Here is a 25,978-nt window from a genome sequence, read left to right on the forward strand (position 1 = left end):
ATGCCTTTCTATTTCAAAAGCTTACTGGGGGTAGCGCCTGCTTTTAGTACAATTTGTAGTATCCTCCCTCACTATAGGATTTAGACAGTATGTGTTGTCCACTAAATACTCATCATGAGGCACTGTGTCATTTTTTTGTTCAGCCACTACGTGGGAGAGGTGTGCAGCCCTGTTCCTAGGGCCGAGTAGCCTAGAACTTTACTCTCTGACTGTGCCCTGGTTGTGCTAGCATGCAAGCACAGGACCTACCCCAAAGAGGCTGCAACTAAGTGTAAGACCATAGAAAACAATCATCTAAAGACAGAATGGGAAGTACAAGGTTATACACAGCGTTGTTTGGCATGCTAAAATGATAGGGTTTAAATAATTACTCTTTAAAAAGCCATAATTAATCCTGTTATCACAAAGCTAAGTAACTTGAGTGATTAAGGATAAAGCATAAGTGTTTGAGAAGTTAATGACTGCTGGACAGTGACATGACAGGCCCATTGGATGTGGGTGAAAATACCTTGATAACATATAAAATGGCTTGAGTGGCACCTTGAATGAAATACCTTGAAATAAGAGCGTGGACCTTAGATGGGATGGAGAAGCAGAGCAAGGGATGGGGCGGGCAAGAGCTAGGATGCACTGGGTTACAGCAAGGATCTTTGTAGTGTGTGAAAGGAAGGGAGCAAGGGAAGGTGTATTTCTCAGGGCTGGGGGAAAAAAAGGACTCCAATAACAAGAGAGTAGATGGCATGAGCTTCATCTCAAAGGCTAGTTTTCAACATGCTTGTCCTATCTGTAAGAGAGATTTATTATTCCAAACATAAAAACGTAGATATCCACATCAAAGATCATGCCTCAGGTTTCCCATTTTGAATGATGGCGGTGCTGTCCAGGGAGGGAAAGATAGCAGTGAGATAGAAAAGAATCATGTATTCTGCTGGAATAATTAAAGACAGATTCTAGGGAATCTTCACACTTTGCACTCCTTCAGAGCCAGGTGCTGCACAAAGGTATGCATCTGGGGCTGTTGCCTTCACGTAGGAGGGGTGCTTCCTGTTTTGTAGAGTTCTTCTGGGGTTTTTCAGGGTCCCACCAGTGCAGAAAACTCCTGCTCCTGTTGAGTAATGCCAAAATAACTACTTTAAAAAACTGTTCAGTTCAAATGATATTTAACTTATTAGTTATCTAAATTGTTAGTTAGGGAATATTAGAACAGGTGCTTTGCCAAATTAACCTTCCACAAATTCAAGAAAATATTTTTTCTTGTTTTTAAAACAAGCAAAAAGAGCCAACAAAGTATTAAGTACCTTACTGCACCAGATCACATGCTCTGATTTTTTTCCTAATCCCGAAGGAATATGTAAGCCTTACACTAGAGGATTGTTTTTGTAAAAGGAATGGATGGTTTGTTTCTCTGGCCCAAGAACTTTCCTAATCATTTAAGTAAACCTTCTGCAAAGCAGAAGTTCTGTCACTAGGTGGTGATCTCGGCCCGTGCATGCTTTCTCCTCGTCTTTCCTCCTTTCCTCTGCCGCTGCCCTTCCAGATAATGACCAAAGCAATAATCCTCACCATCAGTTCTAAGTGCTGCTTCTGAATATTGTGTCTACAAAGGTAAAAAGTCTTAGCTGTTAAAGGCCTAGGGCAAACAAACCATTCATCCTTGTCTTTTTCTTCTCAACTTTATCTTTGCTTATAATGTCCAATACTGAAGCCATTATTTATTATTTATGTCTGGTAGCGTGCTTAGCATTGTGCTATATAACACGAATATTTCTAAAAGTCAAAATAAAAACTACAGGAGCATATGAGAAAACCCAAATCTGGAACACTTAAATGTTAAGTAAGTCTTTACCTGACAATCAGAAAAAAATAGATTTATTTATTTTAATAAAGGAATGGAGCAGTAGTGTGTTGGTTAGGGAATCCAGGACAGCAACTTTTGCCTGGTGGCAGGTAGTAAGGAAATGGTCAAAGTGGGAGTGGGCAACAAACTGGGACAGAAGGGTCCTTGAGTCTTTACTTCTATTTGACTTGCTACAGTGGCTGCTTTCTTTGGTACCCCTTTTTTCCACGCAGCACAGCTCTAACTCGGCACCTTTTACAGGCATCCCATGACAAACTGGGAATTTTTCAGGAATTTACTAGGTGCTATGGTTTTGTCTGCTGTGTTTGCTAGCGCCAGTTGGGATTCAGACTTGCATAGCCCGACTTCAGGCTCACCTCTGTCAGCGCGTGGCCATTGCATTAAAACTTGCTATCATTCCATGGTGTGTTTTGGAAAGTGAAGTCCCCTTCAGCTTTCTAATTGGTCAGGTTCCTCTGCTTCTAAATATGAAACATGTTTTCAAAGCCGAGATTTTTGAGGTATTAAAATGTGAACAAAGCTCAAATTCTAGTTCTTCACTCTCGTGTCGATACCATTCGCCATTTTGCTGCACAAGAAGACATTGTGAACAAAAAGGAAAAAAAGTCTAGAAACTAAAAGGAAATTTTCAAGCTACAGCTGTGACCCTTTCCTCTTACTGTTCCTTGAACACTGTTAATGAATTCCCTTCTTGAGTCTTATGTACCCAACTTTACCAAGTCTGCATCTTTGTCTACCAGAACAACTGATACACAAAGGTTTTCTTGTAGTTTTCTTCTCCCCAGCTCTAGGATGGGGAAATAGAATAGAGCTAATAACTCTTCAACTTGTTGTTGCATCCTGTCATAGTAAAGAAACACCTTTTTAATGTTATCCTACTTTTCTGCCATTCTGTAGATAGCAATAGTGATTAGTTTGTGTCATGTTACCACAGATTGTCCATTTGGTTGAGGGGGAAAAAAACACCACCTCCACCAAAAAACCCCCAAACCTCAAAAAAACCTAAAAACCACAGGGTGTGTGGGTGGTGGTGTGTCATTGTGGGGTTTTATGTGAGTTATAGACTTGTGTATCTCATTCCTGCCTCCTCCAGAATTTTGAGATTCCAGTTTCAGATGGGAGACACGTGAGGAAGAAACACTTCAGTGCCAAGACAGGGTCTTGCATTTTAATCTTTGCAAAGGACTAACCATGTGTTTGGCAGTCAAAGTCATTTCTTTGCAGACAAGAGAGGATTTTGGTTAACTAATGTTTTGACTGGTGGGTCTAAGGAAGATCAGCCTTAATGTAATTTTGGCTGATCTAGTTGCTTTAACATCTCAAAGTCAGCTGCAGGAGAAACTTACCAGTTCCCACTGGAAGTAGAGCTATTTTGCAGGACTTCATGTCCCATGGGAAAGATGCCAAACAGTCCTGTAGTGAATTTCAACTCCACTAGCTGTTACAGTGGAGACAGAAAGTGCCTGGAATTCCTGGTATAAGCATTAAACCCTCATACTTTCACTTATCTGCCTGAACAGTCACATAATCTCAGTGATCGCATATGTCCAGGGCTGAGCCACTCATTTTCATATTTAAGATTTGTGATTTCAAGCCTGACTCCACCACCCAGAAGACCTCTTAAAAATAGATATTTGAACCATTCAGTTAGTCTGACTTGGACTCGATGATCATCACTTTTCTGCTTGGTATTTTCCAGACTGGGTGATCCCTTTGGCAGATTGATTTTCAGAGTGATTGATTTGAGGATGCAGTGTTGTAGAATATATTTTCTTTATATATGATTAAACCTCAGCCCTATTATGGAGCAGGAAGATGAATGCTAGGTCACTGATTGCAGAAAGGGCTTTCCTCAAACAATTTTTTTTTAATGTGAAATCCCAGTCTTTATTGAAAATTTTTGCCACTATCACCATAGAAATAACAGCACTTACACTGCCTTCTGTATCTGGCAGTTTATATCTTGATTGAGAAGTATGCTGTGGTATAGTATTAACACACACAGCAGACAAGTTTGTTCATGCTATTTTTATTTGTTTTGTAATGGTGTATTATCCTATAATGAATTGGGGGGGGGGACAGGATGGGACTTCAACCTTTTGTGGTCCTTTGCACTTAAAGTGAACTCCTTTTTGGATCAGTAAGATAGTCACTCCTTGTTGTGGTTTAACCCACCAGCCAGCCAAAAACCATGCAGCTGCTTGCTCACTCTCCCCCCTGCCTGTTCCTGAGCAACAATCACACCCACCCCAGCCACCTTCCTCCAGTTATATACAGAGCATGACATCATATGGTATGGAATATCCCTTTGGCCAGTTCGGGTCAGCTGTTGTAGCTATGCTCCCTCCCAGCTTCTTGTGCACCCCCTCACTGGCAGAGCATGGGAAGCCAAAAAGTTCTTGACTTACAGTATTACTTAGTAACATCTAAAACATCAGTGTGGTATCAATGTTATTCTCATACTAAATCCAAAACACAGCACCCTACTAGCTACTAGGAAGAAAATTAACTCCATCCCAGCTGAAACCAGGACATTCATTTGTATTTAACTTTGTTGTCTTCTGAGTACAGATTTCAAGTGGTTAATAATATAAAAAAAAGACTTCAGATTTCCGAATTTAAAAGGTGCGGGCGTGGGGGGATGTGTGTGGGTTTTTTTTGTTTTTTCCACCAGGCTAAACAGTCTTTAGAGGGCTTCTGCTAACTGAAGTCATCCAACTAATTATTTCAACAGGGTGAAATCTGTTAAATCTAAACAATAAACATCTTTGAGATACCTTGTGGAAATTTCAAGTTGAAAAAAATAAATTATGAGTCCCTGTTGTAAACTTTCAACAGTGCCAGTAACAGCAATATTCTGCCCTTTACCATAGATCTGAGGAGTGAATTTGCTAGGAAGTTAGCAATGCAATAGTTGAATGCCCTCACTTTTGCTGAGGGGCCTCTGAGCATGAACAATGTGGTGCGTGGATTGTGTTTGAAGGGTACTTTAAATAAACTGTAAGGGAGAGATTTATTGCTCCAATTATTAAAGAGTAAAGCAAGCATTTATTAAATGCCAGAGATTGCATGATGGGCCATTGTTCCTGCTGTCAAAATACTAACTTAGAAGTGGTAGAAGATTCATTTAATAAGTTCAAACAGTTGCAATTTTGAACCTGAAAGTTGTAGAGCTGTGAATTTTGAAGAAATAATGCCTTCACTTAAAAACAAAACAAAGAAAAGTCTAAATAGCCTGACCAGTTGCAAAACAAGCCTGTATCTAAAGGTCAAACTGAATTCTGGAAGTGCAGGAGGAACAAGTGCTAATAGCCATCTTCTGAGACCAAACAGTATGGCATACCCTTCTGAAAACCCAGGACCCATCAGCACCACGATCAGCATGAAAATATACAGCTGTGACTGATCAAGAGATTGTTGTCCCTGACTTTGGATGCCCACATGAGGGAAGGGGACGATCTCCTTTAGAGAAGTCTCAGTGTCAGCTAAAGGATGAACCCTATCTGACTGCAAAAATGTGCATTTTGGGCCTTAAAGAGTACATTTGTTGTTTGATAAGGTGTTACAAATCTTAACCCAAATGTCTGCAAGGTACAGCCTAGTATTAGGCTTCCTCAATTTTCCTTTCTGCTGATCTTCCTCCAAGTTTTTGATACTGGTCTCCCTTGGTTCATAAAGGTTTGACTTAGTAATTTCACCCTAAACTTAAATTAGGGACTTAGGACTGAACATCTGATAACCCCATGCCAAAAAGAGCAGAAGCAGATGGTGCTGCACCTGTGTGAAAGTATTAATGATTGTAACACTATCTGCCTAATTACTTCCTCTGAATAATAGATTGGTCATGACCAGGTTATATCAATTGATCTTTCCAGCTTCTCTTCTATAATTGTCAGGAAATTTCCCTTTCCAGGCTCAGTTTCACAAACATGTAATTTAATAGGGACATGGTTGAATTGCTTGGCTTGTATGGGTATATGAAGAAAAAAAAAAAGGCCAAGAGCTCAAGACCATGAGCATGCACAGTCTGGGGATGGATTGGAGGGTCATAACATTTATTGCTAGTCCATAGTGAAAAAGAGCCCTGCAAAAAGCGTGCTTGCTGTTAGTGCTGGGTGCTCCTTTCTATGGCAGTGAATATTCTGTGAAACCTCCCCAGCGCCTGCATAGCCTCTGCCTTTGTATAAACACCACAGGGAGTGATAGCGTGTCCTAAAAGACCCACCCAAGTTTAGGTGTGAACAGCTTTAAGGCTAGCTTGCTTCTCAATGCTTCCAATCCACTAGTAGCTGCTACTCTATTGCCTTCTCCTTCACCAGTTCTTGATGTGGTTTTTGCAGCAGCGCTCTTCTGAAGGGCTGTTACCTACCTGCACCCGTCCCTGCTCCCTTCTGCTTCCCCTGGCCTCCTGTAACTCGCTCCCACCGCGAGCATGAGATTAAGTAAAAATATGGGATGTCTTTTTTCATTACTGTAGTCAGCTGAGGTATTTTGATACAAAGCAAAAATCCTCTACGTATGGTGCGTCTCATGTAAACGTATATTAGGATAATGTAAGCTGGAGTAAAGGAATAATTCCTGGCGTGTACCAGTCCTGCAACACACCCAATGCTATCTGAATGCTCTTAATTGGTTTTTAAGATTTTCTCAATTTCAGTTGTCTGCCAGGTCATATTTGTGCTGCGTGTTTGCTGGCACCTATACTGACTAGATGCCTCAATTTCAGTGAGGATAACTTTCTTTCAAATAGCTTTTAATTCCTGCTGGAGGTTTTTCTCTGACTTCCCATTTTTTAATTAAGATGACACTTTTTTTTAATGGTTTGATTTATGTTCTGATATGAAATTACAGCTGCTTTTGCATATCTCTGCTTCTTCCCCCCTCACCCCCAGTTCCAATAGGGCTTGCCTCAAAATATCCGAAATTATTTGTCTTGAACTGCCTGGGACAGTTGCTATTACATATATGATGTTATGCATAAGCTCTGTCAAATATTCCTCTTATCCAAGATTCACTTTTGGTTGCACCTTATTGATTAGATTCTTTAAATGGGCTATGGAAAAGAGAATTTTTCCTTCACGCAGCTTGAGACAGAAATTAAGCAGCCTAAAAAATACTTTTTAAAACAAACAAACAAACGAGATACTCATGCAATTTCAAAACTTTTCAATGATCCAGGATGTATCTTGAAATATACTGATGATTTCATCCTTTGCAGATGACTGTTCATATTGCAAATGCCACCAGAACAAGCGATTAGTATGTTCTGAAAGATGACACGTATTGAACGGGCTCGGCAGTAGAACGATTTTCTTCCTCTAAGCCTTCATCATCTCCCCGGGGCAGTGGTATCATGAGAGAAGGGCTGAAGGGGTAGGGAAGGAGAATATGAAGACATTCTATTGCTATTTTCTGTAGCATCTGTGATTTATGGGTAGAGAGAGTGTTCCCTGTCTCAGTACCAAATAGTATTTGTAAGGTCTTCAGGAGAATTACTGTTATTTTAATCATTCTCTGATCTATTTTCATACGAAAAGCTTTGGATAGATGTTTCATGCCACTGACTTTTGTAAGTAAGCATTCCATGTTTTACTTAAAGAAGCAGTAAAAGCAAACTATACATTAGTAAATGCATTTCACCCATAATTCTTTGCTGCTGCACATGGGTGCATTGATCAAGTGTCAAAAGAAGGGGTCAATTCAATTTTAAATCCTTACTCTCGTGATAGCTGTTCAGGCTCTGATGAAGGGTAAACCATACCATGTGCAATGGCAACGTAAACAAATTGCATGTGGGCAGGCACAATATCAAACACCTCAAAAAATCAGAAAGGTTTGCAAGGTAAGGTGTGTAGGGCCTGGCTTTCTATGGATGTTTTCCATAATATGAAATCCAGGTGAAAAAAGTAATTAATTCTGAAGTAAGAGGGCCCACATACACAGTTAGGTGGGAGTAGTTAACCTAGATTATGTGTAGACAAGTGTTGCTAAAACCAGCCTCTAAAATTGATGTGTTAAAGGTCAGCATGTGGAAGACTGAATTGATGGATCGTACATGGTGCTGACAGAAATATCTAAAGACCCAGATGACTTCCAAGAAGTGTTTGATCACACTAATTACTGGCTAAAGCAGTGACAACAAAGTCCTAAAACTTTTCACCTTTTTATTTTTTTAACCCCGCAATCACAATATTTAAAGAATCCAGTGAAAATGATTAGTAGTTGCTCAGCATCCTACCTACCTGTGCCTGCAGCGTGGTGGCACGTTGCGCACCCCTACTCCCCTCTGCCTGCGTGAAGCAGCACCTTCTATTCCTCCAGAAGTGACTTCTGCCGTCAACAGTAGTGTGCTATGTCGATATCTGGAGAGAAAAAAGCTCAGTGCATCCATTAGGATATGTTTTCTTATGGGCAAATGAACAACTGGTGAGAGAAAACGTCCGGTGGAAAAAGTTGTTGAGTGATGTAGGACGGTGAAAGGAAGCAAACGAGCAGTTGGTGATTTGGAGAGAGAGCAAGAAAGATGTTACAGGTTAGTTCTGGCAGTGAGAAACAAGGTATTTTGAGTTAATTAGCTGGGGGAAAAAAAAAATCAGGCATGTTTTAATTTCCTGAACAATTAGGACAAATAGAAATGTCTTCTGCTTTCTTTGGAAAACATTTTTTAAAGCACATCATGTTAGGAAAAGAATTAAGGATCTGCAATAACAGAAATGGGAAGTCTAATAATCAGCTAATTAAACCTAGACAATAGCTCCAGCCCTCATAAATAAAATGACCATCTGTCTTCTGGTTGGCACTGAATGAAATCAAACCTTTTGCAAAACATGTTTTGAATGAAGGCTAGTTCACTTCCACATAGTGGCCGCTTATTTTCTGGGGAAAAAAAAAAAAAAATAAAGCATCAAGGCGTTGATTTTGTAAGGTGCAAAGGGAAGAGCAAAATTTCAACAGTGAAATTTTTACAGAGTGCCAATGAGCTTTGGGGGAGCAGATCTCCAGTTAGTAGAAATAATCAGAGCTTCATTATTCAGCTTCGTTTTGTAGGTGGCTTTACAGAAGCTGTAGGTTGCCCCTGGGCAGCCTAGCTGCCTAGTCAAATTGTTTCACAAATTGTACAAATGGAGAAATTCTCACCGCTGTGCGGTGAGGCTATGTGGGAGGGAAGCATCGCTTCTGTTCATGATCGAGTGGCTCACCCCCCTTTTTATTCTCGCACCCCACAGCGTCCTCGTGGCAACCTCATTATTACTTGCCTGGAAGTTAATCGTAAGTGTAAGTGCATATTTTTAACTTTGTTGAACGTGATCAGCATTCTGTACTTGCAGGACGGTGGGCTCTATCGCTGTAGAGCAAGCGGACAGAAGGGCGATGCCGTGTCAGACCTTCCAGCCCTGGGCTGCTTCACTCTTCTGTAAATTAAGCATTTTAGGTTAAGGCTTGTCAGAGTGAGTTCCCAGGATAAATATTGTGTTTCACCTTTGAACAATAACAGAACTGGCGCACTACCAGGAAGGGCAGTAGCTGGGGAGCGTAGGAAGGAAAGAATCATATAGGAAATAATTGTGTAGGAGATTTTTAAGTATGAGGAAGTAAAAACTAAGAGTTAGGTCTGTAACAGGTTTCAGCTATAAGCGGTATCTGCATAGAAAACTGATCTCTTTTTTGTTTGCAGGCTTTGTATCACCATTCTAACGTGCTATTGTTGTTTTTCCCAAATGTATCAATCTCTGCTGGTGCATCTGAACTGGAAAATTAAATCTGAGCATCTCTGAATGCTGGGGAAAATCCAGGCTGCAAATCCAAATACAGAATTCATACTCATCTCCAGTGCCCGTGACGCTCCGGGAGACACAATCACCTGGAGACTTGAGCTTTAGTGGAAAACGGTCCGACTGTCCGGGAGTTGTGGGGTGGGCACAGGGTGGAGGAAAGGCGACCCGTGATTCTGGCACAGCTCAGGTACTCGCAAGGACTGCGTTTGCTCGAGTAACAGAAAAAACAAAATGTCCTGAGTTCCCAAACCCTGTAGCGCTCATAACTGTCCTTTGGACGTGTGTGGAAGTAAATGACTCGTATTGCAACTTTTCTTTATTTCTGTGGCTCTGCATTTCTTCAGAAGCACGGATGGGGGGGCAGAGGAGAAGCGGAAAGCTTTGTAAGTAAGTGTATTACCAGTGAAGCGAAGGGCTGATTGTCTTAAATGCACTTCTGAAAACAGAAAGTAAAATTAATGGCAACCTTTGAGGTTTTTCTTCAGGAGACAGGCAGGCAAATTGCGGTTGTTAAATAGCTTTTTAGCACTTTCTCTGATCAGGTTGACGCTTTCTGTATTCTTAATTAGAAGCTGCTGGACTGCTTGAGGATAATTTTCAATCTTTGAAAGATGAGAAGGGCTTGTAACTTGTTCATCTTTATTTAATTTTTGAAATACGGTGGTCTAAACAGTGCCCTCTGAGGTCTGTGAGAGGTTGCCATGCAACTGGAGTTGGAAGCAAAGCACTGCACAAACAGCAGTACTGACAGTCAGGCAAAAAGGTGCCTCAAGGAATGGTGCCAGAAATTGAAGTTATTGTACGGGTCACATATCTGTATTTGATGGTTTTCTGGTCATACGGTGTTACACCCTTGCACAGCAGATCCTTTTCTAGACATTCTCTTGGTAGCTTTCTGCTGTGGATGTGTGTTTCGTACTCGGCCGTGCATAAATTCTGGATGCCTTGGAGAAATAAGGAGGCAGTGCCTCCCTTAGCCTTAACAGCTCCACTAATTCTCAGGGGTCCCTGGGAAAAACGCAGCCTCGAGACAGATAGCTCAGCTGTTGTTTTGGTAGCGTTCTCAGCACTTTCTTTTTTTGGTATACTGCTTTCCTACCTGGAATGGAATAATTTGGGTGCTTTTTTCCAAACTGTTTTTTTCTGCTCTTATGCTCTGCTTTATTTGTTGTTGTTTTGTTTGCTACAACTCAGCTAATCATCTCCAGCTTTAGGCTTTGGCACGAAGGTCTTTATCCCGTTGTCGAAGTGGTGTGTTGTGAGGTGCACTGTGATACTCTGCTAGCGAGAAGCGATCTTTGATGATATCAAAGAGTTTTTACAAAACACCACCACAAAGATCTGTGGTGTTTGCACTGCTATTGGCAGGAATATCTGGAACAAAGAAGCAAATGAGCTCTTGGGTGCTTCAGATCTGAAAGAGCAGCAGCAAACCTCAAGGTTGAAAGCAGGGTGAGGTGGTAAGCCTGATCTGATTTGCAAAAGTGCAGTGTAGTTACTTTCTGAATTCTGGGGCACTCTTGATCTTTCCTTCCTCAGTTCTCACAAGGGCACCGTGAGTTATGCTTCTCCTGTGAAATCTCATGCTGCATCACAAATTCCATACATGTGTGGCAGAATTTCGTCTGTCACCTTAGCCAAGGGTGTTTTGTTTGGTCTCCCATTCCTTCCCCACCTCTCCTGCAGCCTATGGGACCTGGCCGGTCAGCCAGCATCGATAATTAACAGCGAATAACAAATACCTGCTCCAGTCATTTCACGGTCTCTTTGTTTGCGCAGACTAGTCACTGAACAATGGCAAATAATAGAAGAACGAGTATCTTGGACGGTTTATGCTCAATTTATGAGCAGTAATGAAGTGACTACTTATCTATCAAAGTCGTAGAATGCCTAAATGAAAAGGGTAAGAAAGCCAATTTAAAGAAATGGGCGTAATCTTCCTGACTGATGGTTAACGCTACGTTCAGATAAGTAGTTAGTTGTAATATGCAATGGCAATATCAGCTTACTATCTCCTTATTGTGGCACTTTATTTTCAATAGATTGTGGGTGCACAAGCATATTTAATTTTTTAACCTGTTAAAGGTTCTTACCACTACTTTCTGCTGTCATTTACTTAGGGGTTTTGAAAAGGACTAACCCTAAACTGTTCTGTTTTGCTTTCAGGAAACAGCCAGAAGCGACAAAACTGGCCAAATCTTTTCGTTTCCTTGAAAGCGCAGATGTCTAAGGGAGCGCTGCTTTGCAAGGACTTCTGCAACCTTTGTTTTTTGACTCCTCTGGAATGTGACACATTGTTATCGCAGTTGCCCAAGAAGGCTTTAGTTGCAGGTTTATCATATACTCCAGGCTCATGAGCTATTTCCCCGGGGACCACGCTGCATTCTTGATTTGCATGGCGTCTCGCGGCCAGCCAGCACCATTCAATTCCCGTCCTCTTGGCATCCTGTCTTAGAAAATGACCTTCTATTCTCCCTCAGTAACTCCAAGGTGCTATTGAAAAAGTGCCTGCTGTTCAGGAAGACCCGCAGGGGTGTCTGGCAAGAGAAAACAGCACTTGAGTCTAGGAAGTTTCAGTGATGCAAGTGTACGCACACACACAGAGACAGTCATCTCAGGAAAAGCAGAGATGTTTATGTTCCTGCCTTTGAAATGATAAAGAATACAGAAAAATTCCAAATATGTACAGTATGAAACAGGTGTAGAAGAGCCCAGCGGCACACAAAGGGCGACGTGTAAAACCCCAGCTTCCAAAACACGGGCTGAAAGTGCGAATTCATAATTTATTTCCAGCATACAGTTGGACAGATGCCAGGTGGGGGTTTTTTGCGTGCCTTTTTATTTTAGTTTATTAAAGAACACAGTTTCGAGAGGAAGAAAATAAATCATGCCTCTTGAAGAATTCATTGCCAAACTGTCAAGGCGTCTTGCAGTTCTTGAATCATAATGCTGTAGACATTAAGACATTTGTAGGCTTGGCAAGATCCCTATAAAACAACATTTTTAATCCAATATGCACTGAATTGTCTTAATTGAGGACACAAGTAAAGCCATGTTATGCTTTTGGGAACAGGCGCCCGCTATCTCTTTTACATAGAGGAATGACCCTCTCAAAATCACATTCTGCTGATAGGAAAACCTCTTATTCCCTTAACCATCTCAGACAAAATGTCAATTGTAATTTTTTTTAATCCATGAAAATTTTCATAATGGCACAGAAAAATAGTTCCTTCATCTTAAGTTCATTAAACTGTCACTCCAAACTTTATGCATTCCCAGTTGAGAAAGTGGAACAATAAGTTCCCGATTTATTTTGCAGCGGTTCCTTGCAAATCTTACACTTCCCAATTTAGCAAGATGCCTAAATGCATATATTCATCTGCACACATGGCGTTTTCAGTGAGTTAAAGGTGGGGTACATACTTAAATTGCTTGCTGATACGTGTCCATCTCGAGCAATCTTATCAGTTTGATATTTTTAAGAAACACAGTCTAACTCCATTTTAGAAGAGCTGGGATGCCCTGCCTGCATTCAGCTGCAAATACGTATCTCCCCCAAGTGTGGTTCAGGCTTATTAAGGAGTGTTGCACTGTAGCTAACAGTATATGTTGCTTCTTTTTAATTAAAAAAAAAAAAAAAAAAAAAAGGGTAAGTTAACAAACAGTTATTTTTGAAGTGTTTTCCAGAATGTTGAAAAAAACCAGCTAAGAACAGTGCCCTAGGAAACCTTGGCTCGCTACCCAAGCATTTTTCACTCATGTTTCGGTTTCAAAAATAGCTCTTGTTGTTAAGGCTAATCTCAAGACAATAACAAAGTAATGATGATGATAAAAAATCTCAGCCTCCCTGAGAGATTGGGTAGAAGTTCATATCCTGATCTTTCTTCCAAATGTAGCCTTTCCCCATCATAGATTTTAAGGCAATTTGAATGTTATCAGTGACTTAAAAAGTCATATCACTATAGAGCACCAAGCAGAAGTTGCTGGGTTTGTTTTGGTTTGTTTTTTCCCTTAATGTTTTAACACAAGAAAAATCCCACACTGTAAATTTTGTTCTCTTCAGATATTTATCTTCAGCACTGACAAAGCCGATACTAAGAGCCAGAGGCTTACGTCCCCAGGTATGTGCTCTTCTAGTCCTCTCAGGCTCAGCACGTTTTAGGTCTGAATGCCACCTTGATGGTGGCGGGCAGGTTTTGGGGTGGGAAAGACCTTAAAACTACAAAACCTTTCCCTGATTTCCGAATTAGAGGGCATCCTGCTGCTGCTCCGTGTCTAGCTGAGGCCAGGGAGGCCTCCTCCACCTTTCTCAGTAACTCTCGATATTATTCCCAGGTCTTTCTCTTGGGGACGAAACCCCAGCGATGTAGTATGCCTACAGTCTGACGTCGTCATATGCTCCCGTGCTGATTTTTATGTTAATCCTTTGATTTGGTTTAACCACGTAGTTTTACATTGATTATACAATAAGCTCTTCAGGTAGCACCGCCGAATCTAATTGCAATTAACTGTCACCACTTTAGTACTTAATAATGTTTGTTCTGACAATTCCTCAGAACTTGCTATTGAAACAAAGCACTTGTGCTTTCCCTTTATGAAAAATAAAACAATAAAAATGTCAGTAATTCCTTTTCCCTCTCAGGAAATGTTTAATGGATGTGGTTTGAAGTTTGTTGTTGTTTTTTAAATCTCCTATGACATTTTTATGTGCCTGTTGAATAGAAAGCTGTAAACAAAAAACTTAAATATAATGTTGCTGAAAACCTTTGCTAACATTTTTGTATTTTTAAAATTCTTTATTTTTTGAAAACTAAGCAAAAACAGAAATATTTTTTCCCAAAGCTTTTTTGCAGCTAAAAACTTTCCAGCAGACAGCATATAAATATTTATAATGCCACTTGATTTTTTTTTTTTTTTTAAGTACTGTTAACAATAGGAGTTCAATCAGCCCTAATTATTCCTACAGACATTGATTTTTGGAGGGCAGGCATACTCAGTGAAGAGAATATTTGAAATATGCTGCAATTTCTTCCCCAAACAAACTTTTGCTTATCTGGTAGTGATACAAATTTTTGAAATCTTATAAAATATTGCAGAATTGAACTGTTAATCTGAACTTTAAAAAGATTTGAAGTCTTGGAGGTTCATTGCTAACTGGGATAGAAAACCTTGTTGAAATCAATCACCTGGATTATACTGGGAGACTGCTTATGGTAATTAAAAAAAAAAAAAAAAAAGAAACAAGAAACTGCCCAACTGGACTAATACTGGCTCCGTGTATGATATCTTTTCATTCCTGACTAGTTAGATGATGTTTCTTTGCTGAAGCAATTATGCATTCATCTCCCCAGGGACCCATGTCCTCATGGAAGTGTTAACACACATTCCTCTCTAAAAGTTTTTGGGCATGTCCAGCTGAGGTCATGGTAATTAGAGATAGAAAAGACCCTTTGGATCACCATGACTTTCCCCCTGCCAATGCAATTCTGCTTTTTTTAGGAGGTGTATTTACAATTGCTTTAACAAAGCTTTGGGAAAGTGACTCAAGATGAGGCAAATGCTCTTTGTTAAGGAGAATGTTCCACATCAGATCGACAATAAGAATAGGGTTGGGGTTTTTTCTGATGTTTTCTTGTATTTTCCTTTGCTGCAATTATTTTTTCATCTGATAGGCACCTAAGAATCCCCAGTAACAATTCAATTTGGAGCTTGTCTGTCATTAGCAGTTTCCTACTTCATCTTCTTGTGCATTAGCTCACTCCCTGAGTAGACATTTGGTTTTAGAGCTCAGCACATGATGTGGACTTTCTTAGCTTTTTATTACTCTGTTGTTGAGCCATTTTCTTTCCTGGGAACTCTTAAGCTCTCCTGGGCTTAAAGTCAAGTTTGCTACACATGAACGACAGCATCTGAAACAAAGTCAGGCCTGCAAGTAAGGATTTTGGTTTGAGGGAGGTTTGGGTGAGAAATGTTTCTCTGAGTTCTGCTGCTGCTACTTGTTCGTAATACTGTCTTACTGTAATTACAGTTAAACTGTAATTACTGGTCAGCACTACCTCTCCCCAACACCTCTTTTGACTAGATTTAAAAGTTTGATTATGAGCTCACTTAATCTGGGCTTACATCATTGTAATTCCACATGGTAAAACCACAACTCTGTTGAAGGCAATAGCGGTTTTTACATGTTTTCCCTGGAGTTAACTGGTACGAATCAGATGTTGCCATTTCCGTTGTCACCATATGTCCCCTCTCGTATGTGCTAATGTATCTATTTACCAAGACAGGTTTTTCTTTCCCTGCCTTCTGCACTGGGTACTGGATGATGGGAAAGCTTCATGTCCTGTCATGTTTAAATACATACCCTTGCATCTTTTTTTTTTTTTTCTTCCTCTTTAGAAACATACAATTGTTTTCAAAAGCTTCAGGAGGCTGCTTTCTAGTTGTAAGTGGTGTTTAATACATAAACAAAAAGAATTGGGAGATTTGTTTTTTAAAACCCCCGTGTTCGTAGCTGCCTCTGCTTTAGCAGGAGGTTGGGCTGGATGATCTCCTTGGGGTCCTTCCGAGCTGGGTTAACCTGTGACCCTATGAGCCTGTGCTTGAGGTGGCAATGAATAATCTAGATACGTTGCTTGAGGAAATCTTGGTAAAAAATGATTCAGTAGAAATTCATTGTCTGCTTCTCTCTTGTGTAGGTGTGTTTTCACAAAGAGCCACAGGATTTTAGAATTAGGGTTTCTTATAATTCTCAGAATTTATCTCCATGTTTTCTTTGCTCTTTTCTGGTATCAGACACTATATGAGACCGCAGTTTTGTCACTGGCAAGCTAAATTGCCTGCCAAGCCCTGCTTTACAGTCAAACTGTTACTTCTACAGAGACCGTAAAAGCTTAAAAAAAAAAAAAAAAAAAAAAAATCACACAAAACTACAGCAACTTTCAAATAATGTGCAGGCAGCAGGGTGCCTTATAGACATCCATGCTTACGCAGTCACCTTTTGAAATACCAGCAGTTAGACTGCATGAGGCACTATTGCTACTCGTGTGCCAGTTGTTCACTGTTAAGGTGACTCCTAGTTGTATTTCCTACCCGTGAGACACTATGAAGCTGCTTAGCATTCTGAACAAACAACCATGTTTCCTAAAACACATATCCCTTAAAAAAACCCAGCCACACACCCAAACAGCTTGGCACCTTTAGGTGGCATAGAAGATTCATGGCGTAAATAAAAGCTCACTTTCTGTTGCAGGCGAGGGCTGTTCTGCTCTCCGTACCACCACTGCAACCTCACTGCTGGAAGAGTACCGCGAATGTGTATGACGTGCAGGAGATCGTAAGGGAAGAACACAAAGGCAAGTTGTGCAATAAAAAGTAAGTCTACATCACCAGCGCCAGTGTTAAAATATTTCTGTATCCACTATGCAGAGTGCTGATTCTTGTCCCTATACCACTGCGGGGGGGGTGGGGGGGGGGGGGGTGTTAAGCACTTTTTAACATTTCTAATAAGAAATGCTCTTTTGGCTTAATTGAACTCTTTCACACAAAGAGAAAGCAAAGAATTGAAAAGCTGACTCAAAGGCCATGAAGTAATGTTGTGCTTTCTAGATGCCTCTCTGTCCTCGTGTTGGTCTCGCCATATACTTGTAGAAATCGGGAATGCGGAGATGGATTTAGCAGAAGAGGTTGGTTTGTAGGAACTTCCAAATCTCTCTCCATTGTACTCCTTTCCTACTCTGTGCCTGGCATTAAAGAGAGAGGTGGAGAAACGGAATGGCAGAGGCAGAAAGAAAGTGCTGTTCTTGGGAGCCGGGGGAGGGGGGGAACAAAATCAACCAAACAAAAGACCTTTCCAAAATATTCAACTAAGGCTTTAAGTTGTTGTCCCTTTCTTCCAGCAAGCCAGCTAAACAGAAAATTAACAGGAGCTGGTCTCGTAAGGGTCAGCAGCAGCAGGGGCAGAAGGTAGCTGTGATCTTTTATCGTCTGTATTTCAGCTGTAGCGTATCCTTGCGCTAACTAGCCTTGCAATAGCTGGATGCCTCATGTGAGGACAGACAGAACCAGAGTCTGGATTCATTAAATAAATGGTGCTCGTGCAATAACGTACTCTCGTCGCTGTTATTGAGAAGCAAAAGAAGCCTGAAATAGGAGTATCTGCTGTTCTGGCCCTTCTCAGGAGCTCTGTGTTGTGCGAGCCTAATATTGAGTAATTTCTCATGTCTGTCAGATTTAATTACGAGCCTTTTCAGAGCACAGGAATGAAATAGCTGGTGAAAAGTCTCAAGTGCAAAACTAATCTATGCCATTCATTTTTCATTGTGATATGAATTTGATACAGTGACAGACAAATTGTATTAGAAATCAGGCTCAGTGAGTAGCGCACATTTCTTTCCGTTAGTGGCACCAGTTTTAACAAAATGCAAACTGTTCCGAGCTCTAAAAGAAACACAAAAGGTTGCTTAGGACAGGCAAACTAGGTGTCTCACACGGTGTCAAATGAAATATGGTTGATATTTACCACTGTAACGTAGTTTGCAATGTACTTTGTGTCTCCATTAACTGCCTGGTTTAGATACCTACAGCCTTTATTAGTATGACAGTCAGGGAGGGAATTTAAAAGTAGGTATAATAAAAGGCGTATTTACATTTGGTTTCATTAAGAATAAATAATATTTTTTCTTTTCATTTCTGAACTGTTAAAATCCAGGTATAAGTCACTATATGGTTTGATACCTACTGCTCTAAAATGATATTGCTGCTTATTTGCATTTGAGGAGGAAAAATCTTCATCATTACAGGTGAGTAGTCAGAGGAAAACTTGCATTAAATCAAAGCTAATCAATACTGTGCTGAAATATACATTGCCTAGGAAAGCAAAACAGATGCTTGAGAAGAGGGATACTAATTACCATTCTGTTCCTGAAGTTAGTTAGTTCTTGCACAATTTTTTTGAGGAATCCTGAACAAAGTGTGGCCTTCATTTTTTGAGAAAGAACAAAAATTGTCCGTTTGCTCTATCAGATCTGACCTCTGATCTCTTATCAGGGAATTGCCTACATCTTTTTCCGTAATGTTTTGATTTGGGGTTTTTTGGGTGGTTGGGTGTTGTGGGTTTTTTTGGTGTTTTTTTTTTTTTTTTTTTCCCAGATTCCACGAATAGTTGACTCCAAGGATTTGACTTCATTTGTTACAAGATCTAGAAAAGTCTGGTTTTGCCACCGTATTTGAAACCCCTTAATTCTTGAGAAAATGATAAATCCTACCATTTAATTAAACCTAATATGACTTTTTTTTGTGGTGGCATTTATGGAAAAGAAGGTAACTAACCGCTCTGCTACAGGCACAGAGCGTTTCGCCAACAATAGACCTCTGGCCCATGAATAAACCTTGTGTTAAGCACGTTTTGATGGAGGGATCACCACTGGGTTTGAGGATAGCTGCCATCCTTCTCTCTCAAGTTAAAGAGCTCAAAAAGAGCTACTTAAGGCTCCTTCTGTATGGAGAAGCTGTTGAGGAATAAACTAGTGGGGGAAGTCAAAGAACAAAAGCTGGTCTCTGGGCAGAGGCTATTGTCCCAGGAAGACACCAGTACTCTGTGTAGCACCTTTGGGTCGCCTGGTTTGATTCCCTTCCCTTGAGATGCTCAAGAGCTTTAACAACTGCCCTGTGTCGCCAGAATACCTAACCACATGCGTAGCCTTAGCCTGCCGCTAAACTAAGGTCAAATGTGGGCTTACACATCCTTGGCTGTGCAAGCGTGAGGGCTGATTGTGGGATGCGTACCAGGCTGGTTTTATGTACGTACAATAGCTGTGTTGCAAGCCCCTGCTTTCTTCAGCCATGAATCATGGTGGCAGCTTGGTTTAGGTCCACTGTTCCAGTGTCACTGAATTATGAGTAAATCTGATTTTTCATAAATAGAGAACAAAAGGCAGAAATAGAGATTCTAGTCTTTATTTTGCTTCTGAGAAAAGCGTAGGAGTTAAGAGGTCACTGGGCAGAACACAAACAAAAAGAACCCCAGTTGAAGTACTCTTAATGTCATGGGTTTTCAACATGGCATTTAAAGACAGTGAAAAGCAGAGTGGAGTGGCTATGCTTATCAGTAAGCTGAATCTCTAGAAGGCATAATTAAACCGAACGAAGCAAGGCTTAAATACGTAAGACTATCCATATAAGAGTTTCCAGGTATTGAACTAAATCAATTAATAAGCCATTTTAAGCTAACTTGTTGTTAATTTTGAATATCAGCATTCATCGCAGTGATCCAGACATAACTACCTCGTGCTGATTCCGAAGAACCAAAAAATGATGGGCTGAATTTAAAAGTAAAATGGACTTGCTCAATGACATGGTCCAAGATGAGTGAAATGTAAATAAGAAAACAGTCATATGGAGTGATGTATCAGGTCATAATCACTTTATGTAGATTATCAGGCATAACTTTTTTTACCAGTAGAAGATGAAAGTTCTGTTAAATTGTAGGGGCCAATATTTTGACGTAGTTTACACGTGACTATTGACAGTGCAACTAAGAACAGAATTTTTTCCACAACTTCAGTCTTCTGTTTGCACTTTTATTTCAAAATACCCGATTGCGTGCGTGTGTGATGAAGCTGTTTGTTTCTTTAGAGTCTGGATGAGAGTGAAAGGGGAAGAATGTCCAAATCTCTTTTTATGTCTCATTATTATTTTGGCACAGGAAGAACTCTCAATCAATTATGGTGTTTGAATCCACTTGCTAAGGGCAGCCCGGCTTGAGATTGAACTCAATGCAGCACAGCTACAAACAATGTACTTTGTCCATTCCAACGGTGTCTTTTTGCTGTAACATCATTTACTGCCACGTCGTTGCCAAGGCACGCCCGTGTCGCCCCTGTCAAAATGTCAGTTGAGATCGGTACAGCGATAGGATTTAATTCAGCTGTCTACATGATGCAGGGTCCCTGCTCACAACAAAGCAACAATAAACTGCTCCAAGCTGGTAAGCTGGCGGTAAGGCTTGGGAGAAGGGAAGGCAGGAGAGGAAGGTGAGTGTGCGTGAATAAAACAAATAGGGAGCCATAATTGCAACAAATGTGCTTAGCTTGATTACTTGATAACCTCGGTTTTCGGCTCAGTGTGGCCATGTGAACTTTGTGGCCAAAACTTTACTGAAACAATAGATATAGCTATGTAACTTTTTCTAATTAAAACCATAATAATAGCATGTGACTGTATGGGAATGCGTAGTTGAGTGGATGGCCAAAGATAAAGCCCAGCGCAGAGGAAACAGTTTTTGCATGTATTGATCCAAAGCCCAGTAAAGACAAAGGGAATGAAATTAGGGTCTTGTGCGGGGAGCCGGAAGACCTAGTTCCTCTTCTGGTAAGTCTGGAGTGTTCTGGCCAGGCCTTTTAGCTTCGTGTGTTTTAAAAGTAGCTTTTGGTTTATGTGCTTTTCTATTTGAGGATAATCCAGTATGAGACCCCTACGGCCTGGCCATCAAAAGTACCGTCAGGCAACCAATTCCCCTGACTGCTGTTGTGCTGAGCCGGACCGAAAATCCAGTCTAGATGCATTTTCACACGTACCCATCCAGAAGCAGTAGATACCATGAATTACTTGGATCTTGTCTTCTCGAGACTCTTCCCTGCTTGTAAATGTGGTATTAAAGTATTTATCCTATTTTTAGGCTTAATCAATATTTTTAGGGATATTTAGATTTTCTTAGGGGAAAGAGCTTCAATGCAGAGTTACGTTATGCCAGGTCAGCAACTCCAACTGACGGGATCCCACTAACTTCTGGTAGAGCTATGCTGACACCCAGCCAAAGTTCCTACCCAAAGTATCCAGAGATCTGTTCAAACAAAAGATGCTCTTAGGAGGAAGGTCAATCTGCTGAAACAGAATTTCTGAGTATTATCCTCTGATATTCACTCTTGCTTAAAGCTACAAGGAAGCTTGACCAGCAGTCATCCTTGGGGTGGCTACACCCATCAAATCTCAAGGCAAAGACTACCCAGATGTGTTCTTGGGGGATGGAACTAGACCATCATCTGAGATGTCAGAGGCTTAGTGGCAGTGAACTGTTATGAAAATCATCCTATGGAGATTAAAAAAAGGGGGGGGGGGGGGGGGGGGGAGGAAAAAAGAATCAGCTCTCCTGCAAAGAGAGTTTGCAAAAAGATAGTTTCTCACAAGCAGAAACCAAGACCAGTGCTTGCACAGGGGAATGCTGTGCAAAATCAATATGAAGTATGTGTAGAAATAAAATGCGCATGCAAGCATGACAAGCCATTATGGCAGACTGATAGCTGCAGGAAAATGCATTTCAGACTTTGAAAATTTGAAATAACAACAGACTTTTCCTAAAGCACAGGGCATAAATGGCACCTCCTAAATTTCTTTTGCAAACAAGTACAAGCCGAGTGAAGTACTGCATCCTTCATGTTATTTTCTTTCCCCTTTAGCACCTGAGGTGCACAGATCCACTCCCCATCACATGGGTGAGCTGTTGTTCCTCAAAGCCGCGTGCGAGCCAGAAGTCCGGAGCGTAGCAGCACGCTTGCGTCGCTTTGGCAGGGATGGAGCAAACACCCTCCTTCCACCTCCACCTCCCCAACTCCATCCTCTCCTCGCACAGGAATACCCTAATCAGGGAAGTATGCACGGGCTGTTTAGCAGAGGGGTCAAATCCATTTGGATGAAATTCCAGGGCGGCAGGGATGACAATGGCAGGAAGCGAGGTCCTTGAGCTGGCCCGCGCTGCCCGCCCGTAGCAGCACGCTGTCGGCAGCTGTGGCTTGCTGCCGGCTGCCCCGTCCTGCCCGCCCTTGGAAAGCCCTGGCTGCTCCCGACACCACGCAGAACCAAAAGCTCACCGCAAGCGGCGTTAAATGACAGGAACTCCTCTGTTAATTATGAAATTATTCTGTGGTCATGCCGCTTGCACAAACTTAAATCTCCTCTTTAACCCTTTGGGATTTTTAGGTGTTTCGTGAGATGGTATGTCAGCAAGCGGTGAATTCCCTAGTGCCCCTTGCTTCTTTCCCACAGGAAAGCCCTCCAGTAGGAACCCCAGAGTGAGCATGCTTTGCATTACAAACCCGGGCCTCAGACGTTTTCAGTCTGTCTGAGAGAAATCAGGCTTTACTGATTGCTCCTTAAAGCGTATGAGGCAATACACAAATAAGATTCAGCACGCGGGTTTCGTGAGCTTGTTACTGATGTTTGATACATTGGTTTATTTTTCATTCTTTCAACTACCTATTTTTCTGCTTTGTTGAAACTCCCCCTCAGTTAAGGTAGGTGTGCAAAAGGACCAAACCCAGGGCACGAGGCCACGTCCGGCATTCGCTACGGCTATGGCAGTGCTGTAGCCTGGGAGAGGTTTCTCTGACCCTGAGACGAGGAGGAGGAGGGGGAACTGGAGAGCTCGGCCAAGTTAAAAAGAGTGTAAGCACATTTTTTCATTTCTAACATGCCATGCAGTGCTCCAATTGCCTGATAGCAACTGTATGGGAAAATTCCATCTTATCAATTTGTTAAAAAAGTCTTTCTCATCAGGGAATAGGAGACGGCACTCATGCACAGAGAATGTAGGAGTGCTTCGAGTGCTCTGATAATCAGGAAACTCCAAACCCCAGTAGCTAAGCAAAATAAATGAGAAACTCCTAAAAGACGGCACCACCACTAAAAGGAACTGCATTTTTTCTGTCAGCGTAACGTCCAGATCAACCTCATTTCCGTTGTGACTGTTTTGTTTGGGGTTTTTATTTTGTGTTTTCCCAGCTGATGACAACAGCGCACTGGTGGAACGACATCCTGCACCATTTCCTCCAGGTTGTTTCTTTTCCTCCAGCTCTGAAAGAAGTTTGCACCACGTGGACTCAGGTGGTCAGACCTGGACCCACGTGCTTGTTTCTCTAGACGTGTAGATGCCAGCTCCCCCGAGGAGGAAGTCGCTGCAGCTGTACATTCAACAGAACATACTTTTATGATGAGCATATATAGACACGCCGCTAGGGACAGAGCTTGGAGGATGCGTCTGAATGGCACAGGCTTTGCCTACAGACTGTGCTTTACATTGCTAATGGTTTTCTCCCTTATAAGGGATGGTCATATTTAAAGAGAGCATAACTGAGTCTCTCCCACAGTCTGGTCTCGGCTGGCCACTTGGGGTTTGGGGTTTTGGGGGGCTTTTTTCTTTCTTTCTCCCACCCCCGTGTTTCTCTACTAGTCTTCTGTGACCTCCTAACACCGCAGATCATTTATCAAATAGCCAGTAATGGCTAAACAGAGGCCCATTATAGCAGGGATTTGCAACATTTTGTCAGCAATAAATATGCTGTGGTCAGTAAATATGTTGTAATTGGAGAGCATTACATGGAAACATGAGTTTCAGTATTTGCCAGAATTTCAAACTGAAAAAAAAAAAAAAAAAAAGAAAAATTAGCTTTCATCTGAAATAGTCGAGGTGACTTTTCTTAGCCCATTTTAGTTTTCCTGCACCTATGATTCAGGACTTGGGTCAAAGCTCAGCTCTAAAATAAGTATCTAGAACTGAGACTTGGGGTGACTTAAACCACTGATGACTAGAAGTGGAAATATGGAAGAAAACTCAAAAGTCAAACTTTCATACAATGTACAGTGTGCATGTGGACTTGGCCTTTCTTTATTGGTGAGATAAATGTCTTACTGATGGAAGATGAACGATCTTTAATTTACATCAGAAAATGTATGCACAGACAGCAGCAATATGAAGTTCCACTGATTAACCAAGATGCCTCTTCTGTGGCCTGGACTATTGATAGCAGAAAAGGTAAGGTTCACTGGTATTATTTTGAACTACAGGTAGGAAATAAGTTCAGTAACTAAGGAGGCACTTTGGAACAACTCTCCGCCCCCCCCCCCTTTTTTTTTTCCTCCCCTGTATGCCTTTCTGCAGTTTTGAATTCAGTACAGACTGCCCATAAGTCACAGGCTGTGTATATTTAGCTGTGTGTTTGTGATCCCTATGATTTCCAGATATTTCATTTCAAATAACATTTTTCCCCAACCAGTAGGGGTAGCCATCTTATGTTCCCTCACAAACAGTCATTCAAAATTATGTTTGTGTCTTGAGAAACATCACCAGCAAAGTTGTAGTAAAAGTTGAAGAAAGAGGGGGAAAGCTAAGAGAGAAAACTACTGCAACCTTCTGTATCTGTTTCTCTCTTTGCAACTCATTTCCTTTCTAAACTCAGTGCCACATAAAAGCACCAAGTAAGGTGCCAGTGCCCAACTACCCTGCTCAAGAATAATACGCAAGTCTTAATGACTTGCGCGCATAGAGTACTCAAATATTTATTTTATTTTTCACCTACACAGCAACATAAAACCAGCTGCCTAACTTAAACACTTCACTGTCTTTTAATATAAACTCATAATGGTTTTATTCCCTCCCATCCCCTACCACTTTCTTATTCCTACCCCACCCACTTCCAGTGTTACTACATGCTTTTCAAGCTCTTCTGCTCCTTTTTGTTTTATTTGTGCTATGTACCATCCGTAAAGTCATCTCTGGAAATCATAAGTACTTTTGCAAAGACAACAGTGGGAAGGCAGTTGCACATTGTGTTATTTTTGGACGGATCCTACAGGAACAATGACTATTGTTTGGCAGACAGCAACAAGGAGGCTGCTTTAGCGATGTAATGGTTTAGAGCCTGGGGGCTGTTCCTCAGAAAGCTGTGATCCCGTTTAAGGTATGTGTGATTCAAGGTCAAAACTATTTGGCAACATCTGGTTTAAAAAAAAAAAAACAAAAACAGACCCAAACAAAAAAAAAAAATCCACCAAAAAACCACCAACCCCAAACCTGAGGCTATAGATAAAAATAACGTGCTCTCTTAACTTTTCTCTCCTCTAGTACATGAGTCTCACATACGTTCAGCAAAATAACCAACTTTCTATTTATTCTCCCTGTGATTTTGACTTAAGTGTTAAAGCGTTGGTTGGTTGTGAGGTGACGCGGCGCGACAGAGCATGGATTTTCTTTCGGGCTGGGGCTGGTTCGGACTCACAGACGTGCGAGTGAAGTAACGCCTGTGCCAGAAGTGCCCACCCGTACCTGAAGAGCCGAATGCTGGCGCATCTGTGGCAAATTCAGGTGCTCTGTCTTGTGATGAAATATTAATTAACACTGCTTATAATGTTGAAGCGACCCCCGGTTGCAGCATCCCTGAACACCATTAGGTAATGCTGAAATAACCCACAACGGCAGCTTTTCCGCAAATACGTATAACGGCTGTAAGGATCTGCATAGGCGCGGGAGGGGGGACGGGGTGGGGTGGGGGGGACACGACACCTTTCCGGACTGAGA

At 41.3% G+C, this 25,978-nt stretch overlaps 1 long non-coding RNA gene across 1 annotated transcript; it reads left to right on the top strand.

Annotated features, from left to right (window-relative positions):
- Positions 1 to 9,090: 9,090 nt before the first annotated feature.
- On the top strand, positions 9,091 to 24,504 carry LOC142600455 (uncharacterized). Its single transcript, XR_012833944.1, has 6 exons — positions 9,091 to 9,820; positions 11,800 to 12,448; positions 13,697 to 13,754; positions 16,883 to 17,004; positions 18,341 to 18,431; positions 20,336 to 24,504. It is a non-coding gene; the product is annotated as an uncharacterized LOC142600455 (long non-coding RNA).
- Positions 24,505 to 25,978: the final 1,474 nt, after the last annotated feature.

The sequence above is a fragment of the Balearica regulorum genome, chromosome 2, assembly GCF_011004875.1.
Source record: "Balearica regulorum gibbericeps isolate bBalReg1 chromosome 2, bBalReg1.pri, whole genome shotgun sequence".
Lineage (NCBI taxonomy): Eukaryota > Metazoa > Chordata > Aves > Gruiformes > Gruidae > Balearica > Balearica regulorum.